The sequence below is a fragment of the Hordeum vulgare genome, chromosome 6H (genome assembly GCF_904849725.1).
Source record: "Hordeum vulgare subsp. vulgare chromosome 6H, MorexV3_pseudomolecules_assembly, whole genome shotgun sequence".
NCBI classification, from domain to species: Eukaryota; Viridiplantae; Streptophyta; class Magnoliopsida; order Poales; family Poaceae; genus Hordeum; species Hordeum vulgare.
In genome coordinates this window covers 487007364-487033490 of record NC_058523.1, presented here as the reverse complement: position 1 = coordinate 487033490, position 26127 = coordinate 487007364, and positions in this window count along the sequence as shown.

Genomic DNA, 26127 nt, shown 5'->3' with positions numbered 1-26127 from the left:
GTGCTGTTGTGTACCAGGAGGTACTGGGTTCGATTCCCAGGACCCCTGATGCATGTTTTTGCTATTTTTTTGCTCTCTTTGAATTTGCTCTTCCTCTTCCTTATGCTTGGGCAGCAACGTGGCATTTTAATCCTTTTTCCTGCTAGTGTAGTTAGGAGCAGATTTCTTTGTGTGTGTGTTTTGCACACTTGTGAAATGATTGATGATGTATTGCTAGCCTTGTGAACCTATGATGATTGCATCTTGTGGTGTGAAGTTACACTTGGTAGGAGTTTGAGCATGTTGATGTGGTTACTTGTAAGTGGTGTGCCTTAAGGTGTGAGAGATTGCACTAGTTGAGCATGTATGGCCACATCTTTTGAGCTTTAGTGTGGACTAAGTTGTTCTTGTAGTTTTAATTGCTTGTATAGGTTTAGTGGGGTGTGGATGCCTCCCCCTCACCACATGGTTTGGGTGTGTATGTGATGCACTAGGTGGCTAGCTATGATAAGCATGTGTACGTGGAGTTACTAGTTAAGCATGGGTAGAATCTTGTGGGGGTGCACCTTGAGGCTAACATGACTCCAAGGGTGTTCCTTGTGGTGCATGTGAGAGTGTGTACCATCACATGTCCATATGTGGGGGTGTGCATACTCTCTTGTTAGCATAGAGTTATATTGTGTTGTGCTTGATGCTAGTGCTAGTGAGGTATTGTGAGTGTCGGTGTTGTTGATGTGCATGACACAAACATGGGGTTCAAACCCCCATGTCACTTCGTCATTGTGCACATGAAACTCAACCTATGTAATTGTCATCTTAGAAGAATATCTTATGGAGTTGCATTTACAGTTTTGTTGGAAGTTTGGTCCTTGATTCCATGATATATATGGAGCCCAAGGGCGTGGGGTTTGTGTGTTAATAGTAGGGGTTTGTGCTCAACACCATAGTGGTGTCAATTACCTCTTGGTGACATGTGTGTGCAAACTATGACTAGACAAAGTGGGCATGTGGCTGGAAAAATTCCAGATTTTGAACTCTGAAATTTTCACAAAGTCTGGGATGCTGGAAACATTTTCTTCCCCTGTAGATGAGGATGTGCTGGTCATTCTGTTAAGAACTGGCCTTGGTTCAGTGCTAGTATTTTGAACCTGGTATGTTTGTGAAGCTTCCTGTCAATTATCAAGTCATTTGGATTCCAGTAGCTTGTGTTTTGATTGCTGTCAAAAAGCTTCAGAACAGAAACAGAAACTCAGGTGCAGGAATTTTCACTAAGTCCCTGAGATCTGATGGTTTGGGAAAGTTTGTGGCCTTGTATCTTCTAGAGTTTAATTGCTTTTGCTATGATTCTTGCTGGTACTTGTAGTGTTCTTGGTTGGCAACAGCCACATATATTATTTGTCTTGTTTGAAGACCCTATAGCTATGTTGCATGTTGCTCCCAAACAGCTAAGATGCAGAAACTGGCAGATTATGTAGTTTTGCCATTTTGTTCAAAGTTTGTGCTTAATTGATGTTGTGGTGTTCTAACTTGCTCCATTTCATTCATGTTGGGTTATTACATGTCTTGGCAATGTTCTTTATATGGTTTTGCATCGTTTTTACGAGCCGCATCTGTTCATGTCATTCTCATGCATGTCAAAATAGCTTAGTGCAAAGTTCTGTCCAGAAACTTGTTGTAGTTTATTTTGCTTGTGCTAGTGATAGAAATAGTGGAGCATGCTCAACTTTCATCTCATGCATCATGTGATTGTTGCATCTTGGGGTGCTGCTGTTCATTGGCTGTTATTCTTATGTTGGGTAGCACCGGGAGCGGAGAGCGAATACGTGGAGTCAGGAGAGTACGTGCAGAACGATCCAGAACCATTCCAAGCTGAGGATATCACAGGCAAGATGATATGACCTTGATTCCATCTCTAGACTTGTTATGTTAGTTTTGATTCCATGTCATATTGATCGCTGCCTACAACTGGAATTATATTGCCTCTTCATATGCCATGAACCCCAAACACCGTACTCTTTCCTAGCAAACTTGTATGGCTAGGTATGCTTGCTCAGCTACTAATGTTAGCATTGTTAGTTGCAGGTGTTTTAAACTCATGTGGTAACATGACCTTGATATCATTATATTAAATTCTGTTATTTAATTAATGCACCTATATACTTGGTGAATGACGGGAGGCCTAGCCTTTTGCCGGGTGTTTTGTTCTGTTATTGCCGCCTTAGTTACCGGTTATCGGTGTTTGTTTCCATAATGATCGCTCCTAACACGTTCGGGGTTGTTATGGGGACCCCCTTGATAAATCACGTAGTGTTAAGGCTTGTCCGGCAGGACCCAACATTGGTGTTAATTTGCTAACAACTTAATAATAATATGCATAGGGAGTAGCTACCCCGAGGATCCTTAATCAACAACCCGGGCCAGTGCTCCTCATGAGTGTTGGTCCAATCCAGAGCAGCTTATTACGCTCCCCGGGGCAACTCGGTGTTTTGGCGTGGTAACCATCGCTCATCCGGCGTCTCCTGAGACTGAGATACGCGGCTCTTATCAGGGTCGTCGACACGTCGGAAGGTCCTGCTAGCCTTGTCTTACCTTAGCGGTATATCTTGCGTATAGGAATCCCAGTGAAGCTTTGGGTTCCCCGAGAGTTGAGGTTTTCCTCTAAGGAATACGACGAGATCACGAGATTCGTGATAGAGGATGCCTTTGCGGCCTGTGTTCGTTTGTGATGGACTAGTTGGAGCACCCCTGCAGGGTCTAATCTTTCGGAAAGCTGTGCCCGCGGTTATGTGGCAACTTGGAATATTTTGTTAACATCCGGTATTAGAGAACTTAAACATAAACTAATAAAAGATGCCAACTGTGTGCGCAACCGTGACTGTCCCTTCGAAGATCTCTCTTCAATCGGGAACACGGTGGGGTTATGAATGCTGTAGGTAGGTGTTCAGGATCACTTTCTGATCAAGTAATCCCGATCGTTAGCGTAGACCACCTTCACTTCTCTTTTGCATAAGTTAGCCACTTATTCAACCATACGATGCAGCAGCCTGATACACATCATCCCTACCTTACCCAATAACATGACTAGTTCTAGCACCAAGGTCTTAGATTGCTGAGTCCCCGTGGCTCACGGATTCCTCTGAAACTCCCAGCAGGTACAGGTACCACAGAGGCAGATGATCCCGACGACACCCAGCTGGCGTGGCAGTACGACGAGGAGATAGATCGCCTTTACGTGAACTATCCAGAGGACTGAGCCGTGGTCGTGATCGTGGGCCTGCAGCGGGTAGCATAGCATTTTCCTTGTTTTGTAGTCCGTACCGGAACTACCTTGTTTGTATCTGCGTTGTACTCTGTATTATTAATAAGAAGAGAGTTGAATCCCAAAATTGTCTACTTGTAATTTATTATTCTGTGCTATGTTTACTTGCTTGCGAAACGCTTAGATGCGCTTCTTTCCTATTCGGGGGCCTCGACCCCCAGATCGGAAAGGACCGCATCTTGGTCGTTACACCGCCGTAGAATCAATGATTTGGTCGATACGAGGGAGGGAGAAAGGGTCCTTTGGACATGCCCTGTTGAGGTCGGTGTAGTCAGTGCAGATGCAGAAGGTACCGTTCTTCTTGAGCACCAAGACCGGATTAGCCAACCATTCGGGATGAAAAACCTCAATGATGAATCCAGCGGCCAAGAGCCGGGCGACTTCCTCCCCAATTACTTTACGCCTTTCTTCATTAAACCGGCAAAGATACCGCCGAACCGGCTTTATCTTAGCGTCAATGTTAAGGTGGTGCTCAGCGAATTCTCTCGGTACACCTGGCATGTGATACGTCTCCATCGTATCTACTTTTCCAAACTCTTTTGCCCTTGTTTTGGACTCTAATTTGCATGATTTGAATGGAACTAACCCGGACTAATGCTGTTTTCAGCAGAATTGCCATGGTGTTGTTTTTGCGCAGAAATAAAAGTTCTCGGAATGACCTGGAAATTTACGAGGATTTTTTGTGGAATACATAAAAAATACTAGCGCGAGAATCAACCAGAGGAGTGGAGCGAGGAGCCCACAAGCCCACCAGGCGCGGGGCCCCTTGTCGGCGCATAGCAGGCTTGTGGGGCCCTCAGAGCTCCATCGCCTCCAACTCCAGCTCTATTTAGTCTCTTTCGTCCGGAAAAAAATCAAGGAGAAGAGTTCATCGCGTTTTACGATACGGAGGCGCCGCCACCACATGTTCTTCCTGTGGAAGGAAGATCTGGAGTCCGTTCTGGGCTCCGGAGAGGGGAGATCGTCGCCATCGTCATCACAAACCTTCCTTCATCGCCAATTCCATGATGCTCTTCACCGTTCGTGAGTAATCTCATCGTAGGCTTGCTGGACGGTGATGGGTTGGTTGAGATCTATCATGTAATCGAGTTAGTTTTGATGGGGATTGATCCCTAGTATCCACTATGTTCTGAGATTGATGTTGCTACTACTTTCCATGCCTAATGCTTGTCACTAGGGCCCGAGTGCCATGATTTCAGATCTGAACCTATTATGTTATCGTCAATATATGTGTGTTCTTGATCCTATCTTGCAAGTTGTAGTCACCTACTATGTGTTATGACCCGGCAACCCCGGAGTGACAATAGCCAGAACCACTCCTGGAGATGACCATAGTATGAGGAGTTCATGTATTCACTAAGTGCTAATGCGTTGTTCCGGTTCTCTATTAAAGGGAGAACCTTAATATCCCGTAGTTTCCATTAGCACCCCGCTGCCACGGGAGGCATGGACAATAGATGTCATGCAAGTTCTTTTCCCTAAGCACGTATGACTGTATACGGAATGCATGCCTACATTACATTGACGAACTTGAGCTAGTTACATATCTCTCCATGTTATAACTGTTGCATGATGAATATCATCCGGCATAATTATCCATCACCGATCCAATGCCTACGAGTTTTTCCTACTGGTCCTTGCTATGTTACTTTGCCGCTACTGTTGTCACTGCTGCTACTGTTACTGTATCGCTACTGATGTCATTGCTGCTACTGTTACTATGTCGCTACTGTTGTCACTACTGCTACTATTACTGTTGCTACTATTGCTATCACACCACTTTGCTACTGATACTTTGCTGCAAATACTAAGTCTTTCAGGTGTGGTTGAATTGACAACTCAACTGCTAATACTCGAGAATATTCTTTGGCTTCCCCTTGTGTCGAATCAACAAATTTGGGTTGAATACTCTACCCTCGAAAACTATTGCGATCCCCTATAATTGTGGGTTATCAGCATGTCAGAAGGTTTCCATGCAAAGATGTCCTGATTCTCACGGATGAATTCGATGAGCGCGCTTTCCTATTTTGGATCCAAACCCATCCCAATGGTGAATTGCTTGGAGGAGTCGCCGGGCGTGAAATCTATCAACTTCGTGTCATCTGTCGGCTTAAACTTGAGGGGCGGCTCTGAATCGATCGTGGGTCTCTTGAGCAGCATCATAGCTGTCCGGTCAACATTAGCTTGATGAAACTTGAGTTCCTCAGCTGCGCAAGCCGACTTAGCATAAACTGCGTCTCCGACCTCGCATTCTTGAGCTATTTTCCTCGCCCCGTTGATCGTGATAGTTCCCTTAGGGCCCGGCATTTTGAGCTTAAGGTAGACATAGCATGGGGGGCATGAAACGAGTGTAAGCCGGCTTTCCAAAAAGTGTGTGGTAAGGACTCTTGATTTTGACCACCTCAAACATGAGGGACTCGCTCCTCTAATTAGACTCCGTGCCAAAGGCTACATTAAGCTTGATTCGTCAAACAGGGTATGCCGACTTACCCGGAACAATGTCGTGGAAGACCGTGGAGGATGGCATCAAATCGCCCTCTGAGAAATTCATCCTCCGAAAGGTATCAAAATATGAGATGTTAATGCTGCTACCTCCATCCATAAGGACCTTGGAAAGGGTATAGCCGCCAACCTGGGGCGCCACGACGAAAGCCAAGTCGCCAGGGTTATCAACCCGGGGCGGGTGATCCTGCCTACTCCAAACAATGGATTGCTCAGACCAATTGAGGTATCTGAGGAGCGCGGGCTTAATCACGCTGAAGGCTCTGTGTTTCACCATCCGGTCCCTTTTGCAAGTGCTAGTGGTAAGCACATGAGATTGCCTGATGTTTAACTGCTTAGGATTATTCTGGAAGCCGCCATTGTCATCCTGCCGCTGGGAGCCGCCTTATGGAGGCGGCTGCTGAAAACGCATTGCGCATTGTATTGCTGACTGTTCTGAACCTGATACTGCCTAGCATTAGCCTGTGACCCGCCCTGTGGGCCCGGGTTGGGAAATCCACCAAACGGGTTTCTGTGTGATCCGACCGCACCAAATTGCTCCTCGTGCCCGCCATGGTTGCCTCCTTGCTCGTTTTTGAGTGCTTCAGCACGGAACTCCAGCATCACATAACAATCCTCTCAAGAGTGGGTAGACGGACCTTCCGCGGTAGCGTGTTGCGGGCAGGGGCCCTTGAACATCTTATGATAATTGTGTGGTTTCTTCCCGCTGAAGCCCCTTTTCTTCTGGCACTGGTTCCCGTTGCCAACGTTAGTATTACCCACGAAATTTGTGATGCCTTCCTGCTACCTCTTTTTCCCTTGTCCCGTGGGGTTGTGGTTGCCTCGCCCCTGGAACCGAGGGTTGCCTTTTGACGACTCGTCTCTCCTGGCGGTGCTGACTTTGTCGTCATCCTCCCCAGGATCTTTAGTGTCGTCTGATTCGGCATACCTAGTCAGGGTGTCCATCAATTCTCCCATGTCCTGCACCTTACGTTTGAGTCGCCCAAGCTTCAGCACCAAAGGCTCGTAGTGACAACTTTTCCCCAAGATCAGCATGGCCTGAGCCGCCGAGATGCCATCCGATGAATGGATCACTTCTACAACTCGCCGCATCCAGTGGTGGGCCGACTCATCTGGACGCTGGACACAGTGTTGTAGGTCGATGATGGTCATCGGGCACTTGCAAGTCCGTCTGAAAGTTTTGACAAAACGTTCCTTCAACTCGGCCCAGGTGTTGATGGAGTTGGGTGGCAAGTTCTTCAGCCATGTGCACGCTGTCCCTTCAAGCATCATCGTGAAATATTTGGCGCAGACCGCCTCGCTCACATCGAGCTTATCCATTGCAAGCTCGTAACACTCGATCCATGCACCTGGCTCCAGGTCTGACATGTAATTTGGTACCTATCGCGGACCTTTGAAATCTTTTGGCATACGCTCATTGCGAAGGGCGGATGCCAAACAAGGTATCCCAATGTTCCTGTCACCTGTCTCGGCCCGCGCGGGATAAGGCAAGGTATAAGCCAGATAACTCTGACCTGCCATGGTCGTTGTCTCCATCAGGCGGGCGGCTCGTGCCGCATCCACAAGCTCTTGAGCCCGCGTGTCGGGAATTCAGTGTGGGTTGATTTGTGGTAGCAGTTGCCGTTCACTCGACACTGCGGGTGGATCATCATGACGAGTCCTGGTGTGACTCGCCTGGGGCGTGGAGTGTAGCCGCTCGCGGCTATATGAGTATTGTGCGTGTTGCACTACCACTATTTTCAGCATCTCAATGGCGTTTCTTGCCTCTACCTCGGCCTAAGAGTTTCCATGGATGAGGAGAGACTCAAGGTGGTGGGTTGCTGCTAACATGTTGTCAACGGGGTTTGAAAAGTGACCCCGTGGTGTCTGAAAATGGGGCGCATGAGCCGCCGTCAGCTGAGGTGCATGTGGGTCAGGCAGTGGCTGAGCCGGACAGCCTCGCGGGGCGACTTGCCATGGCCGGTTGTGCTCCACCCCAGGGGTGCGTGGGATGTCAAAGAGCTGATACGTCCATTTTGCATCATGCTTTTATGTTGATATTTATCGCTTTATGTGCTGTTATTACACTTCACGGTACAATACTTGTCCCTTTTCTCTCTTATTTTATAAGGTTTAGATGAAGAGGGAGAATGCCGGCAACTGGAATTCTGGCATGAAAATGGAGCAAGTTTGAGATACCTATTCTATGCAACTCCAAAAGCCATGAAAATCAATGAGGAATTAATTTGGATTTTGTGAAAAATACTGGGCGGAAGAAGTACCGGACGGGAGCCACCAGGAGGCCACAAGCCTGCCAGGCCCGGCCTACCCCCGTGGCCGGGCTTGGGTGGCTTGTGGGCCCCATGTTGCCCCTCCGGCACTCATCTTTTGCTATATGGAGGGTTTTGTTCTAGAAAAAATGAAGAGAAGGCTTTCAGGAGGAGCCGCCGCCGCCACGAGGCGAAACTTGAGCAGAACCAATCTAGAGCTCCGGCAGGCCTGTCCTGCCAGGAAATTTCCCTCCCGGAGGGGGAAATCTTCGTCATCGTCATCACCAACACTCCTCTCGTCGGAGGGTACTCATCTCCATCAACATCTTGATCAGCACTATCTCATCTCCAAACCCTAGTTCATCTCTTGTAACCAATCTCCATCTCGCGACTCCGATTGGTACTTTTAAGGTTGCTAGTAGTGTTAATTACTCTTTGTAGTTGATGCTAGTTGGATTACTTGGTGGAAGATTAAATGTCAGATCTTTGATGCTATTCAATACCTCTCTGTTCATGAACATAATTATGCTTTGTGAGTAGTCACTTTTTTTCCTGAGGACATGTGATAAGTCTTGCTATAAGTAGTCATGTGAATTTGGTATTCGTTCGATATTTTGATGCGTTTTATGTTGTTTTTCCTCTAGTGGTGTTATGTGAACGTCGACTACATAACACTTCACCATTATTCGGGCCTAGAGGAAGGCATTGGGAAGTAATAAGTAGATGATGGGTTGATAGACTGACAGAAGCTTAAACCCTAGTTTATGCGTTGCTTTGTAAGGGGCTGATTTGGATGCACTAGTTTAATGCTATGGTTAGACTTAGTCTTAATTCTTCTTTAGTAGTTGCAGATGCTTGCGAGAGGGGTTAATCACAAGTGGGATGTTTGTACAAGTAAGGGCAACACCCAAGCACCGGTCCACCCACATATCAAACTATCAAAGTAGCGAACGCGAATCATATGAACTTGATAAAAACTAGCTTGACAGAAATTCCCATGTGTCCTCGGGAGCGCTTTATCTCATATAAGAGTTTGTCCAGGCTTGTCCCTTTATACAAAAGGGATTGGGTCATCTTGCTTCACCTTCTTTACTATTGTTACTTGCTACTCTCTACGAATCATATTATCACACAATTATCTGTTACCGATAGTATCAATGCTTGCAGAGAATACCTTGTTGAAAACCACTTGTCAGTTCCTTCTGCTACTCGTTGGGTTCGACACTCTTACTTATCAAAAGGACTACGATAGATCTCCTACACTTGTGGGAGATCAAGAGCCGACTTGGGTTTAAATCAGCCGTCACACGGTTGTGATGCCTCCTCTGGTGGATCGCATCGGAGGCACGTTGTTGTTGCTCAAGCCGCCATCCCTCAGTATTCAGTCGTTCTGTCTCTACGGTGATCTGGGCCCGCTGTGTTGCCATCCTGGCGGCTTCTTCTTCTATGTCACACTGGATTTTGGCCATCTCCTCCCTTAGTTTCATCAGCTCGGCGTTGATCACTCCCTGGTTCTCCGCCGTCACAGTGATTGCCATGAGTTTGGCCATCTCTTCTACCAGATCCGCCATAGCTTGAGCCGGAGTCTTCCCCGATCCGCTGGCTTCATTGTTACTCGCCACGTTTGGCTGAGGCGGCGCTGCCCCCGCCATGTAGATGGCGACTTGACGGTGTGGAACTTCAACATCCTCAGAGATTACTGCCTCAGGCAACCCCCGAGCTGTCCTTCATGGAGGGGGTAGACTGAATCTGTGTCGCCCATGGACGACTCGTCGCTCGAGTTGACAGGGGTGATCTCCTGGATCACCGGCTCCTCCGGTAGGTCGATTCCTTGTGTAAAACCAATGAAAGCATGGTGTTTCCTAACCTGATGTGTGGCGGGATGGGCGTGATAACCCACAAGTATAGGGGATCGCAACAGTTTTCAAGGGTAGAGTATTCAACCCAAATTTATTGATTCGACTCAAGGGGAAGCCAAAGAATATTCTCAAGTATTACCAGTTGAGTTGTCAATTCAACCACACCTGAAGGATTTAGTATCTGCAACAAAGTATCAGTAGCAAAGTAGGGGATAGCAGCACTAGCAACAGTAACCAGTAGCCGCAAAGTAACAACAGTAGCAGCTGAGTAACAACAGCAGGAGTGACAGCAATAGTGGCAAAGTAACGTAGCAAGGACCAGTAGGAAAAACTCGTAGGCATTGGATCGGTGATGGATGATTATGCCGGATGCTATTCATCATGCAACAGTTATAACACGGAGAGATAAGTAACTAGCTCCAGTTCGTCAATCTAATGTTGGCATGTATTCCGTATGTAGTCATACGTGCTTAGGGAAAAGAACTTGCATGACATATATTGTCCATCCCTCCCGTGGCAGCGGGGTCCTAATGGAAACTACGGGATATTAAGGTTCTCCTTTTAATAAAGAACTGGACCAACGCATTAACACTTGGTGAATACATGAACTCCTCATACTATGGTCATCTCCGAGAGTGGTTTCGGCTATTGTCACACCGGGGTTGCCGGGTCATAACACATAGTAGGTGACTACAACTTGCAAGATAGGATCTAAAACACACATATATTGGCGACAACATAATAGGTTCAGATCTGAAATCATGGCACTCGGGCCCTAGTGACAAGCATTAGGCATGGCAAAGTAGTAGCAACATCAATCTCAAAACATAGTGGATACTAGGGATCAATCCCCATCAAAACTAACTCGATTAGATGATAGCTCACATCCAACCCATCACCATCCAGCAAGCCTACGAATAGATTACTCACGAACGGTGAAGAGCATCATGGAATTGGCAATGAAGGAAGGTTGATGATGACGATGGCGACGATTTGCCCTCTCCGGAGCCCAAAACGGACTCCGGATCTGCCCTCCACAGGAAGAACTGGAGGTGGGGGCGCCTCCGTATCATAAAACATGATGAACTCTTCTCCTTGATTTTTTTCCGGGCGAGATGGACTAAATAGAGCTGAGATTGGAGGCAGTGGAGCAACGTGGGCTCCACAAGCCTGCCACGTGCGGCCAGGGGGGCGCGCCTGGTGGGCTTGTGGGCTCACGTCTCCACTCCCTCCGTTGATTCTTGCGCTAGTATTTTTCATTAATTCCACAAAAATTCTCCGTAAATTTTCAGGGCATTCCGAGAACTTTTATTTCTACCAAAAACAACACCATGGCAATTCTGCTGAAAACAACGTTAGTCCAGGTTAGTTCCATTCAAATCATGCAAATTAGAGTCCAATACAAGGGCAAAAGAGTTTGGAAAAGTAGATACGACGGAGACGTATCAACTCGCCCAAGCTTAAAGCCTTGCTTGTCCTCAAGCAATTCAGTTGACAAACTGAAAGAGACAAAAGAAAAACTTTGAGGAACTTTGTTTGATCTTGTTGTTGCAACTATGTCTAGCTCATATCCAGAGTTTCAGCAAGAGCACAAGCAAACCACATAAGCAAATGACATCTAGGTCTCACGGTAAACTCATATCAATGGCATAATCAACTAGCGAGCAAATAATAATAAGTTTCAAATGTCAACACTTCAATCAAGACAATCATGAAGCACTACGAACATATGGTCTCTTGCTAGTGCTACTGCAACAAAAGAACTTCCAACAGCGCCAGAAATAGGAGTGTTGCTTGATACTCCTCAGCAACGGCACCAGGAATCCTTCAGCTGTGGCTACGCCTTAAGGGACTTCCTAGGCAAGTATGCAAAGGATTGCCCCCGTGGCCTTGGAGCCTTGCGTTGGTATTCCGTCGAAGCGGAAAGGGTGATGTAGCGTAGCGCTGGTAAGTACTTCCCTCAGTTTGAGAACAAAGGTATCAATCCAGTGAAGGAGTATCTCAAGATCCTGCACAAACACAAAAACTTGCTCCCAACACTATGAAGGAGTTTTTAATCCCTTATAGATTGTTTTCCAAGTGAGAACTGAAAGCAACAAAGTAACAAAAGCAAAGTAAAAGCGGAGGTGTAAACGATGGATGTGAATAGACCCGGGGGCCGTAGTGTTTACTCGTGGCTTCTCTCATGAAAGCAAGTAGACGGTGGGTGAACAAATTACTGTCGAGCAATTGATAGAACCGAGCAAAGTCGTGACGATATCTATGCAATGATTGTTTCTATAGGCATCACGTCTGAAACAAGTAGACCGATACTTTCTGCATCTACTACTATTACTCCACACGCCAACCGCTATCCAGCATGCATCTAGTGTATTAAGTCCATAAGAACAGAGTAACGCCTTAAGAAAGATGACATGATGTAGAGGGATAATGTCAAACCAATGATAAAAACCCCATCTTTTTACCCTTGATGGCAACTACTTGATGTGTGCCTTGCTTCCCCTACTGTCACTGGGAAAGGTCACCACATGGTAGAACCCAAAACCAAGCACTTCTCCCATTGCAAGAATCAAAGATCTAGTTGGCCAAACAAAACCCAAGACTCGAAGAGACTTCCAAGGATATCAAATCATGCATATAAGAAATCAGCAAAGACTCAAATATATATCATAGATAATCTGATCACAAGTCCACAATTCATCGGATCTCGACAAACACACCACCAAAGAAGATTACATCGGATAGATCTCCATGAAGATCATGGAGAACTTTGTATTGAAGATCCAAGAGAGAGAAGAAGCCATCTAGCTACTTACTACGAACCCGTAGGTCTCAAGTGAACTACTCACGAGTCATTGGAGGGAGGATGATGATGATGAAGAAGCCCTCCACCTCCAAAGTCCCCTCCGGCAGGGTGCCGGGAAGGGTCTCCGGATGAGATCTCGCGGAAACGGAAGCTTGCGGCGGCGGAAAAGTATTTTCGAGGCTCCCCTAATTTTTTGCGAAATATTTGGGAATATGTAGGCGCAAGATCTAGGTTAGGGGGCGGCCAGGGTGGCCACAAGCTTGCCCACCGCCGCCTCCCCCCTGGTGGCATGGTGGGAGCTTGTGGGCTCCCTGGGGCCGACCTGGCTCGGCCCAAAGGCTCCCTGGTCTTCTTTCGTTCGTGAAAAAATCATTTCGGGGTTTTTATTCCGTTTGGACTCCGTTCCAAAATCAGATCTGGAAAGAGTCAAAAACACGGAAAAACCAGGAACTGGCACTTGGCACTGAATTAATAAGTTAGTCCCAAAAAGATATAAAAAGGTACATAAAACATAGAAAGAAGGCAAGATAACAACGTGAAACCATCAAAAATTATAGATACATTTGAGACGTATCAAGCATCCCCAAGCTTAACTCCTACTCGTCCTCGAGTTGGGAAGTGATAAGAATGAATTTTTTATGCTTTAATGCTACCTAGCATAGGTGTCCTTTGTAATTCCTCTTATGTGACGTGAATGTTCAGATCCATTAGATTCAAAACAATAGTTTGCTATTGACGTGGAGACAATAATATTTCAAGCAAACTAGCAAAGTAATCATGAACTTTCAAAATAACAAGGCCAAAAGAAAGTTATCCCTACAAAATCATATAGTCTGGCTATGCTCTATCATCATTGCACAACAAATTTAAATCATGCACCACCCAGGTATTGGCCAAGTAACTGTTTCACACCTTTACTTTCTCAAACATTTTCAACTCTCACGCAATACATGAGTGTGAGCCATGGTTATAGCACTATAGATGGTGTGGAATGTGGTGGGGGTTGCAAGACAAAAAAGGAGAAGATAGTCACATTAACTAGGCATATCAATGAGCTGTGGAGATGCTCACAATAGATATTAATGTGAATGAGTAGGGATTGCCATACAAATGATGCACTAGAGCTACAAGTATGTGAAAGCTCTTAAAGAAAACTAGTGGGTGTGCATCCAACTTGCTTGCTCATGAAGACCTAAGGCAATTTTGAGGAAGCCTATCATTGGAACATACAAGACAAGTTATATAATGAGAATTTCCCACTAGCTATATGGTGGTGACAAAACGAGAGACTCTCAATCATGACGACCATGGTGCTCAATATGCATAAGTGTGGAAAAAGTGGTAGCATTGTCCCTTCTCTCTTTTCTCTCATTATTTATTTATTTATTTTGGTGGGATCTTTGGCCTCTTTTTTTCTGGGCTTCTTTGGCCTCTTTTATTTCCTCACATGGGACAATGCTCCAATAATGATGATCATCACACTTTCAACTCAAAACTTAGAGCAACTATGACTCTGTATGGAATGCCTTCGGTAGTGTACCCTGGCAATGATCTAGCATGGCATAGACATCAACGGAAACATCATGCTAGCTATCTTACAATAGTGCAAAGGCAATGTAGACGTGGTGGCACATATCATGGTGGTAGTTGTCTGGCAATATATCTCGGAATGACTTTGAAAAAGCCATAGTTGGTAGGTATGGTGGTTGTTTTGAGGGAGGCTAATGGTGGGTTTTGTGCACCGGCGAAAGTTGCACGGCACTAAGAAGATAGTGATGGTGGAAGGTGAAAGTGCATCTAAACCATGGACTCAACATTAGTCATGAAGAACTCATATACTTGTTTCAAAAGTTTTATTAGTAATTGAAACAAAGCATTCAACGCATACTCCTAGGGGAAGGGTTGGTAGGTATAAACCATCGCGCGATCCCGACCGCCACGCAAAGGATGACAACCAATATACTAATCATGCTCAGACTTCATGACATAGCGGTTCACCATACGTGCATGCTACGGGAATCACTAACTTCAACACAAGTATTTCTAGATCCACAACGCCTTACTAGCATGACTTCAATATTACCATAACCACAACTCAAAACTAATTGAGATGAATCAAACTTCTCTAACTATTCAATGCACATGAAGGTGGAAGTTTTTGTATCCCTTTGGATAACTACCCCTTTTGAGACTACTTTCAAAGCATAGATCAACTACCAAGCCATGCACCGCTGCGCTCTAGAAGATATATGTGAAGCACATAGAGCAAAAGTATCTAGCTCAAAAGATATAAGTGAAGCACATATGAGCTGAATTGTCTAGCAAAAGATATAAGTGAAGCTCGACAAAATCACGGTGAGTGCATGTCTCTCTCTCTAGGTGTGCATCAAGGATGATTGTGACACAACAAAAATAAAAGACTCCTACGATACAAGACGCTCCAAGCAAAAACACATAACATGTGGTGAATAAAAATATAGCCCCAAGTAACGATACCCGATGGATTGAAGACGAGAGAGGGGATGCCTTCCCGGGGCATCCCCAAGCTTAGGCTTTTATGGCATCCTTGAATCTCTTGGGGTGCATTGGGCATACCCAAGCTTGAGCTCTTGCCACTCTTTATCTTTTTGTCCATAAGAACTTCACCCAAAACTTGAAAACTTCACAACACGAAACTTAAACAGAAACTCGTGATAACATTAGTACAAGAAAGCAAACCACCACTTCCTTAGGTACTGTAGCAAACTTAAATTCTACTTGTGATGATGTTGGGTTACTGTACTTTCAATCTTCCATGGCTAATACCCCCCGATACTATCCATAGTTTCATCAAAATAAGCAACCAACACAACAAAAACAGAATCTGTTAACAACAGACCAGTCTGTAGCAATCTGTATGTTGCGTATACCTCTGTACTTCAAAAATTCTAAAAAATTACGACTTTCTGAAGAATTTGCTTAGAAATGAGCAGAAAAAAGAATAAACTCAAAATCGTTTACAGAAAAGAAATGAAAATTCTTTTCGTGAGCAGAAAGTTTCTGTCTTTTCCAGCATGACCAAACGATCATCCCCAAGACTAATCATAACGGTTTTGCTTGGCACAAACGCAAAAAGAAACACAAAAAACACAATCATAACAGAATTATGAAAGTGCGGAAAACACAAAACAGAAAGAAAAAAGATAGATTCGTTGGGTTGCCTCCCAACAAGCGCTTTTGTTTAACGCCCTTAGCTAGGCGAAAGTGATGGAATAACGTATAGTCATCTTTGGTGCTCAAACCATAGATAGCATGATCATTTATCATCTTAAGATTTTCATATTTATTAGATGACTCACCACTAACTCTAGGAACAAAAACAGGCTTGACGGTCTTTTTGAGACTAAGATTTGGAGTATTTTGCAGAGCGGAAAAAGCGGAACCCAAGTTGGTTATGACATCTTCTAATTTGCCAATTCTAGAAGAATCATTAACTATAAGTTCCTTCTCCTTTAAATTTTTCAAAAAGTTTCCCACTTTGGATCCGCACTGAGTAATTTGATTGTGTATCTTTCTATCCAAACCCTCAATAAGTTCAACTGTGGCAATTTTGTTTTCAATAGCGTCAAGCCTTTGCATCATGTGTTCCAAGGTCAAGATAGTTCCATTAACCATGAGCGGGGGTGAGCCTACCAAATTAATGATAGCTCTATAGGAGTCAACAGTATGGCTCCCCAAAAAGTTCCCGCCTACAATGGTATCAAGGATATACCTATTCCAAGGAGAAATTCCAAAATAGAAACTGCGAAGGAGGACTGTAGTGGATTGCTTACGAGTAGATCTACTTTGAGCATTGCAAATCCTGTACCAAGCGTCCTTCAAATTTTCTTCCTCATTCCGCCTGAAATTGAGAACTTCATTTTCAGGGGTGTCATTTGGAGTGGTGGGTCTAGCCATTGATGGACTATCTCACACACAAACGAGTAGGAAGAGAGAGTGAAACGGGCAAAAGAAGACAGCAAAAAGGCAAAAGAAAATGGCGAAGGCGAAAGGCGAATGAAAACGGCAAATGTGAAGTGGGGGAGAGGAAAACGAGAGGCAACTGGCAACAAAAGTAAATGCAAGAGAAGAGTTTGTGAGACCTACTTGGATAGATCTTGATTTCTCCTCCCCAGCAACGGCGCCAGAAATAGGCACGTTGTCGGGAGGATATTCTTGACGGTCCTCTTCCCCGGCAACGACGCCAGAAATACTTCTGATTGTTCTGCTGTGTATCCCTTGCAACGGCGCCAGAAATACTCCTGCTACCTCAAAAAGATCCCCGGCAACGGTGCCAGCAAGTAGTTGCGTCGACGGCACCAGGAATCCTTCAGCTATGGCTACGCCTTAAGGGACTTCCTAGGCAAGTATGCAAAGGATTTAACCCGTGGCCTTGGAGCCTTGCGTTGGTGTTCCCTCGAAGCGGAAAGGGTGATGTAGCACAGCGACGGTAAGTATTTCCCTCAGTTTGAGAACCAAGGTATCAATCCGGCGGAAGAGTATCTCAAGATCCTGCACAAACACAAAAGTTTGCACCCAACGCTATGAAGGGGTTGTCAATCCCTTATAGATTGTTTGCCAAGTGAGAACTGAAAGAAACAAAGTAACAAAGGAAAGTAAAAGCGGATATGTAAACGATGGATGTGAATAGACCCGGGGGCTGTAGTGTTTACTAGTGGCTTCTCTCATGAAAGCAAGTACGCGGTGGGTGAACAAATTACTGTCGAGCAATTGATAGAATTGTGCAGAGTCGTGACGATATCTATGCAATGATTATTTCTATAGGCATCACGTCCGAAACAAGTAGACCGATACTTTCTGCATCTACTACTGTTACTCCACACGTCGACCGCTATCCAGCATGCATCTAGTGTATTAAGTCCATAAGAACAGAGTAACGCCTTAAGCAAGATGACATCATATAGAGGGATAATCTCAAACCAATGATAAAAACCCCATCCTTTTACCCTTGATGGCAACCGCTTGATGTGTGCCTTGCTGCCCCTACTGTCACTGGGAAAGGTCAGCACATGGCAGAACCCAAAACCAAGCACTTCTCCCATTGCAAGAATCATAGATCTAGTTGGCCAAACAAAACCCAAGACTCGGAGAGACTTACAAGGATATCAAATCATGCATATAAGAAATCAGCAAACACTCAAATATATATCATAGATAATCTGATCACGAGGCCACAATTAATCGGATCTCGACAAACACACCGCCAAAGAAGATTACATCGGATAGATCTCCATGAAGATCATGGAGAACTTTGTATTGAAGATCCAAGAGAGAGAAGAAGCCATCTAGCTACTAACTACGGACCCGTAGGTCTGAAGTGAACTACTCACGAGTCATTGGAGGGGCGATGATGATGATGAATAAGCCCTCCACCTCCAAAGTCCCCTCCAGCAAGGTGCCGGGAAGGGTCTCCGGATGAGATCTCGCGGAAACGGAAGCTTGCGGCGGCGGAAAAGTTTTTTCGAGGCTCCCCTGATTTTTTGCGGAATATTTGGGAATATATAGGCGCAAGATCTAGGTCAGGGGGCGACCAGGGTGGCCACAAGCTTGCCCACCGCCGCCTCCCCCTGGTGGCATGGTGGGAACTTGCGGGCTCCCTGGGGCCCACCTGGCTTGGCCCAAAGGCTCCCTGGTCTTCTTTCGTTCGGAAAAAAATCATTTCGGGGTTTTTATTCCGTTTGGACTTCGTTCCAAAATCAGATCTGAAAAGAGTCAAAAACACGGAAAAACAAGAACTGGCACTGGGCACTGAATTAATAAGTTAATCCCAAAAAGATATAAAAAGGTACATAAAACATACAAAGAAGGCAAGATAACAGCGTGGAACCATCAAAAATTATAGATACGTTTGAGACGTATCAATCAGCAAAGACTCAAATATATATCATAGATAATCTGATCACAAATCCACAATTCATCGGATCTCGACAAACACACCGCCAAAGAAGATTACATCGGATAGATCTCCATGAAGATCATGGAGAACTTTGTATTGAAGATCCAAGAGAGAGAAGAAGCCATCTAGCTACTAACTACGGACCCGTAGGTCTGAGGTGAACTACTCACGAGTCAATGGAGGGGCGATGATGATGATGATGAAGAAGCCCTCCAACTCCAAAGTCCCCTCCGGCAGGGTGCCGGGAAGGGTCTCCAGATGAAATATCGCGGAAACGGAAGCTTGCGGCGGCGGAAAAGTATTTTCGAGGCTCCCGTGATTTTTTGCGGAATATTGGGAATTTATAGGCCAAAGATCTAGGTCAGGGGGCGGCCAGGGAGGCCACAAGCCTGCCCATCGCCGACTCCCCCCTGTTGGCGGAGTGGGGGCTTGTGGGCTCCCTGGAGCCCACTGGCTTGGCCCAAAAGACCCCTGGTCTTCTTCCATTCGGGAAAAAAACATTTCGGGGTTTTTCTTCCGTTTGGACTCCGTTCCAAAATCAGATCTGAAAAGAGTCAAAAACACGAAAAAAACAAGAACTGGCACATGGCACTGAATTAATAAGTTAGTCCCAAATAGATATAAAAAGATACATAAAACAACCAAAGAAGACAAGATAACAGCGTGAAACCATCAAAAATTATAGATACGTTTGAGACGTATCAGCTAGCTCTTTCTGAGACCGCAAAACATAAATGCAGAGCACCTTCAAAGACCAAGGGCTCACTAAACATTGTAATTCATGGCAAAGAAGATCCAGTCACAGTCATACTCAACATAGTTAAAATAAAAGCATAAAAATGACAGAGGTGCTCTCTAATTGGTGCTTTTATAAGAGGAGGACGACTCGACAGGAACATAAATAGACGGGCCCTTCGCAGAGAGAAGCATTGATTTGCAGAGGTGTCAAAGCTCAAGCTTTGGAAACAGAGATAATAATTTTGGGTGGCATGCTTTCATTGTCAACGCAATGACTAAGAGTTCTCAACTTCTTCCACGCTACACATGCTATAGGCGGTTCCCAAACAGAAAAGTAAAGTTTTGACTCCCCCACTACAAATCAATCACACTCCACGGCTAGCGGAATCCTCGGGTACCGTCCATACCAACATCAATCCTGGGGGAGTTTTGTTTGCAATTATCTTTTCGATTTGAGCATGGAACTAGGAATTCCAATTACCGGCCCCTTTCTCATGCATGATAGTGAATAAACACATATCGAGGATAACACGCCTAGCATGGAAGATACTGATAGCCCCCTGTCACTACATGATTGGTTCGGGCATGCAAAACAGATTATTTCTTGAAGGTCTAGAGAGTGGCACATGCAAATTTACTTGGAACGGCAGGTAGATACAGCATATAGGTAGGTATGGTGGACTCATATGGAACAACTTTGGGTTTATGGAAGTGGATGCACAAGCAGTATTCCCGCTTAGTACAACTGAAGGCTAGCAAAAGACTGGGAAGCGACCAACTAGAGAGCGACAACAGTCATCAAGATGCAATGAGATTAACTAACATTGAGTGAAAGCATGAGTAGGACATAAATCACCATGAACATGAATATCATAGAGGCTATGTTTATTTTGTTTCAACTACATGCGTGAACATGCGCCAAGTCAAGCCACTTGAAACATTCAAAGGAGGATACCATCCTATCATACTACATGATAGTCATCTCAAAATTCATGTTGGCATCCAAGGCAAATAATTATAAGCTCCTAGTTAATTGTCATTGCGAACATGTTTCTCTCACAACAAAGCTGAACTAGGAACAGTGAGCTAGTCATATTTACAAAAACAAAATAGATAGAGTTCATACCAACTTTTCCAGGCTCAATCACTTCATCATATATCGTCATTATTGCCTTTCACTTGCACGATCGAATGATGTGAACAATAATAAGAGTGCTCGTGCATTGGACTAAGCTGGAATCTGCAGGCAAACACCAAGGAGAATACAAAGTAATATGGCTCTTTGACAGCTATACAGGTATGCATGCGAGAGCCACTAAACATTGTAACCATGGTCTTCTACCTTGACCGAAAGAAAAAGAAAACTATCTACACGGGAAAGCTCCCAACAAGCAAAAGAAGAACAAGAAAATCTTTTTCGGTTTTCTCAAACTAGACAGTCACACGAAAAGAAAAAGAGAAAAAGAAAATAAACTAGCATGGATGATAGAGTGGCAAAGTGTGAACACCGACTAACAAAGTGAAAGTGTAAACGAGAATATAAAGTCGGTGAGAAACACGTACTCTCCCAAGCTTAGGCTTTTGGCCTAAGTTGGTATACTCCCATGGATGGTCTGGGCGATACCCAAAATCATAATGGGGGTTGTACGGGAGCGCTGCATCCACTGCCTGAATAGCTGCCTCATGGAGGCGAGCAACCTTTGCCTCCCTCTCATACTCATCTGCCTCTCCTCTGGTTATGTAATATCTCTGTTTTACCTGAAAGTCAAAGAAGGCAGGAGCAGGAAGGGTAATATGGAAAACACGCTGCCGGTTAAATATTAAATGGTATAGGAGGGATTCATCATCCCTCTCAAGGAACTGATAGCGTGTCAAAGCGGTGCGATCAAGGAAAGTTGTATGGAGCGGGGGATCTCCTTCGCGGATGGGTACTCCAAGAAAATTTGCTATGCGAGTGGCATAGATCCCACCAAAGAAATCCCCTTCATTAGCATTATTATTCAGCCTCCTTGCTATAATAGCTCCCATGTTGAAACTTTTATCACCCGTTACTGCGCTCTTAAGAATACTAAGGTCGGGTGCGCAGAGGTGACAATGCCCAATCTTGCCATTAATGCATCTGCCTAAGAAGAGGGCAAAATAATGCAAGGCGGGAAAATGAATGCTTCCCATGGTAGCCTGTGTAATATCTCTAGTTTCTCCAACAGTTATACCAGAGAAAAAAATCTCTAACCAAAGATTTAGGAGGATCATTGATACTACCCCAAATAGGTATCTTGCAAATTCTATTGAAATCCACTAAATCCATGGTATACGATTTCTCATAGAGATCAAACAGTACAGATGTATCACGGCCAACTGAAAATTTGAATCTACGAACAAAAGAGGTAGTGAGAGCAACATACTGTTCACATTTATCGGAGACGAATTCTTCGAGTCCGACGTTGTGAACAAGTGTATCAAACTCGTCTTTGAAACCTGCCTCAATCATGAATTCGTCATAAGGCCATTCACATGGTTGTAATTGTGCCTTCCTCGGTTGGTAAGGATCGGGCTCCCGAATCGCAAGACGGGGGCCTCTCTTGCTTGAGGAACCACCATGATAGTTTCTCCTGAACATCTTCCTTTTCTGAAATTTTCAGTGACCCAAAGGAGAAGTGAACAAGGCTCAACTAAACTCGTAGCAACTACTCCCACAAGTGCCTAGAGGCCATATTACGCATCAACACTAATTGGGACCAGCTAAAATTAGCATGCAAAGATCAAGAACAAGGTCACCAAGGCAGAAAAAATACGCGATGTATAAGGCACTAGAGCAAAAACTAGTTGGACCAATGGAGGAGTCACTTACCAAGGAGCAATTTCCCCAAAACAATTTGGAGAATGGTGCTTTGAGCAAGGAGATCGAAAATCCCAGCAAGAATAGCAAGAACATGGGTTTGAGCTGCGAAACGATTTTTTCTAGAGGTAGGAGAAGCAGATGGGAGCTAGAATGAGTGGAGGGGGTGCACGTGGGCCCCACAAGCCAGGTAGGTGTTTCCAGGGGGGTGCCCGCGCCTCCAGGGCTTGTGGCCCACTGGTGCAGCCCACAGACTAGCTCTTCGTCTCAGTATTTTTCAAAAATTCCAGAAAAAATCATACTTGATTTTCAGGACATTCGGAGAACTTTTATTTTTGGGGTACTTTTCCACGGGACGCTAAAACAGAAAACAGGGAAAACTAAACTAAATCTATCATTTTTCTTCTAAGCAATCGAAGGTGAAAGCTTGGAACAGAGGTTTGTGACTCCTCGATTTATCTATCTCATGGTTATCGAAAGAAATTCGTCAATGAGATTGATCAAGTCTCCTCGACAAACCTTTCGAATCGCAAAAGAAGACGGAGAATTTTCAAATAGTCACTAGGTTACCTCAATGGGGATGTGAATCTCCCCAACAAGCAAATCATACTTCATCTTAACATGAGGAATTGGGCATTCAAAGCTCCCAATAAGAATCGATGAAGTTTTTTCGATAGCATTGATGCAATGTACTCGATATTGTTTCTTCGGAAAGTGCACCATATGCTCATTACCGTTGACATGGAAAGTGACATTGCCTTTGTTGCAATCTATAACAGCCCCTGCCGTGTTTAAAAAGGGTCTTCCAAGGATGACCGTCATGGCATCGTCCTCGGGAATATCCAGAATAACAAAGTCTGTTAAGATAGTGACGTTAGCAACCACAACAGGCGCATCCTCGCAAATCTTGATAGGGAAAGCAGTTGATTTGTCGGCCATTTGCAGAGAGATTTCAGTGGGTGTCAACTTATCTAGTTCAAGTCTACGATAAAGAGAGAGAGGCATAACACTAACACCGGCTCCAAGGTCGCATAACGCAGTTCTAACGTACTTGCCTTTAATGGAGCAAGGTATAGTGGGCACTCCGGGATCACCTAGTTTCTTATGTGTTCCACCCTTGAAGGTATAATTAGCAAGCATGGTGGAAATCTCAACCTCAAGTATCCTCCTCTTATTAGTCACAATATCTATCATGTACTTAGCATACAGAGACATTTTGAGCATATCTGTCAAACGCATTTGCAGAAAGACGGGTCCGATCATTTCAACAAATCGCTCAAAATCATCATCATCCTTTTTCTTGGATGGTTTGGGAGGAAAGGGCATGGGTTTCTGAACCCATGGTTCCCTTTCTTTACCATGTTTCCTAGTAGAGAATTCATTCTTATTGTATCTTCTATTCTTTTTCTCTGGGTTATCAAGATCAACAGGTTCAATATCGACATCCTTATCATTGCTAGGTTGAGCATTATCATGAACATCACTATTGATATTATCATTAGGCTCATGTTCATCACCAGATTGTGTTTCGGCATCAGAGACAGAGACATCGTTTGGACTCTCAGGTGTAGCCGCAACAGGGTTGCTAGCATGCAGGTTCCTATCATCTTTCTTCTTCTTCCTAGGATGACTAGGTGGATCAGCGCTAACTCCTTGAGAATCTTGTTCAATTCTCTTCGGATGACCCTCAGGATACAAAGGTTCCTGGGTCATTCTACCGCCTCTAGTGACGACTCTGACAGAATTGTCATTCAACTCATTGAGCAAGTCATTTTGAGCCTTAAGTACTTTTTATACCTGAGTAGTAACCATAGAGGCATGTTTACTCAGAAGCTTAAGATCATTGACATTTCTATCCACACAATCACTTAAATGACTAAGCATACGAGCATTCTGTTCCAATTGTCTGCTAGCATAATCATTGAAACTTTGTTGTTTGACAACAAAGTTATCAAATTCATCTAGGCATAAGCTAGCAGGTTTATCAAAAGGAATATCACTCTCATTGAATCTACGAAGAGAAATTACTTCTACTACCTGTATCGGGTTATCAAGACCATGGATCTCTTCGACACGTGGTAGATTTTTGACATCTTCAGATTTAATGCCTTTCTCTTTCATAGATTTCTTAGCTTCTTGCATATCTTCAGGACTGAGGAATAGAATACCTCTTTGCTTCGGAGTTGGCTTAGGAGGTGGTTCGGGAATAGTCCAAGCATTCTCATTGCACAAGATGTTATTCAATAAGATCTCAGCTTGTTCTATAGTTCGTTCCCTAAAAACACAACCGGCACAACTATCTAGGTGGTCTCTAGAAGCATCGGTAATTCCATTATACAAGATATCAAGTATTTCATTCTTCTCAAGAGGGTGATCACGCAAAGCATTCAGTAGCTGGACGAGCCTCCCCCAAGCTTGTGGGAGACTCTCTTCTTCAACTTGCGCAAAGTTGTATATTTCCTACAACGCACCTTGCTCCTTATGGGCAGGGAAATATTTCTCAGAAAAGTAGTAGATCATATCCTGGGGGCTACGCACACAACCAGGAGCAAGAGAAGTGAACCAGGTCTTAGCATCATCCTTTAGCGAGAAAGGAAACACCTTGAGGATATATTAGTAGCGGATCTTTTCCTCACTAGTGAGTAGGGTGGCTATATCGTGCAGTTTGGTAAGATGGACTACAACCGTTTCAGACTCATAACCGTGAAAAGGATCAGATTCGACCAGAGTGATTAACTCACGGTCGACAGAGAATTCATAATCCTTATCGGTCACAAAGATAGGCGAAGTAGCAAACTTCGAGTCGTATTTCATCCTAGCGTTCAAAGATTTTTCTTTCCACTTGTGCAGTAATTTCTCAACCTCATAGGTATCCTTACAAGCAAGAAAGTCCTCAGCTATCTCACCCTCCATAACATAACACTCAGGCATAACAGGCATATCAGGCAAAATAGCAGGTTCTACTTCAATAGTATCAGCAGTTTCAGAAGTATCATCACATCTAGCAGCAACTCTAGCAATTTGTGCATCAAGGAATGCACCTAGTGGCAAAGCAGTATCAAGCATAGCATCATCATAAGCATCATGGGCAGCATAAGTAGCATCATCAAGCACATGCGACATATCAAGATTTCTAGCAGGAGGTGGTGTCGCAAACTTACTCATAACTGAAGGTGAATCAAGTGCAGAGCTAGATGGCAGTTCCTTACCTGTCCTCGTAGTTGAGGGCAAGACTTTAGTTCTTGGATCTCTCAGATTCTTCATAGTGACCAGCAGACGTAAATCCCAAGTGACTCAGATAATATAGATGTGCTTCCCCGGCAACGGCGCCAGAAAAAGGTATTCGTTGACGGGATTTTAGTGCCCTTACCTAGCCTCCCCGGCAACGGCGCCAGAAAAAGGTCTTGATAACCCACAAGTATAGGGGATCGCAACAGTTTTTGAAGGTAGAGTATTCAACCCAAATTTATTGATTCGACTCAAGGGGAAGCCAAAGAATATTCTCAAGTATTAGCAGTTGAGTTGTCAATTCAACCACACCTGAAAGATTTAGTATCTGCAGCAAAGTATCAGTAGCAAAGTAGGGTGATAGCAGCAGTAGCAACAGTAACCAGTAGGAGCAAAGTAACAGCAGTAGCAACAGAGTAACAACAGCAGTAGTGACAGCAGTAGCGGCAAAGTAACGTAGCAAGGACCAGTAGGAAAAACTCGTAGGCATTGAATCGGTGATGGATGATTATGCCGGATGCTATTTATCATGCAACAGTTATAACACGGAGAGATAAGTAACTAGCTCCAGTTCATCAATCTAATGTAGGCATGTATTCTGTATGTAGTCATACGTGCTTAGGGAAAAGAACTTGCATGACATCTATCGTCCATCCCTCCCGTGGCAGCGGGG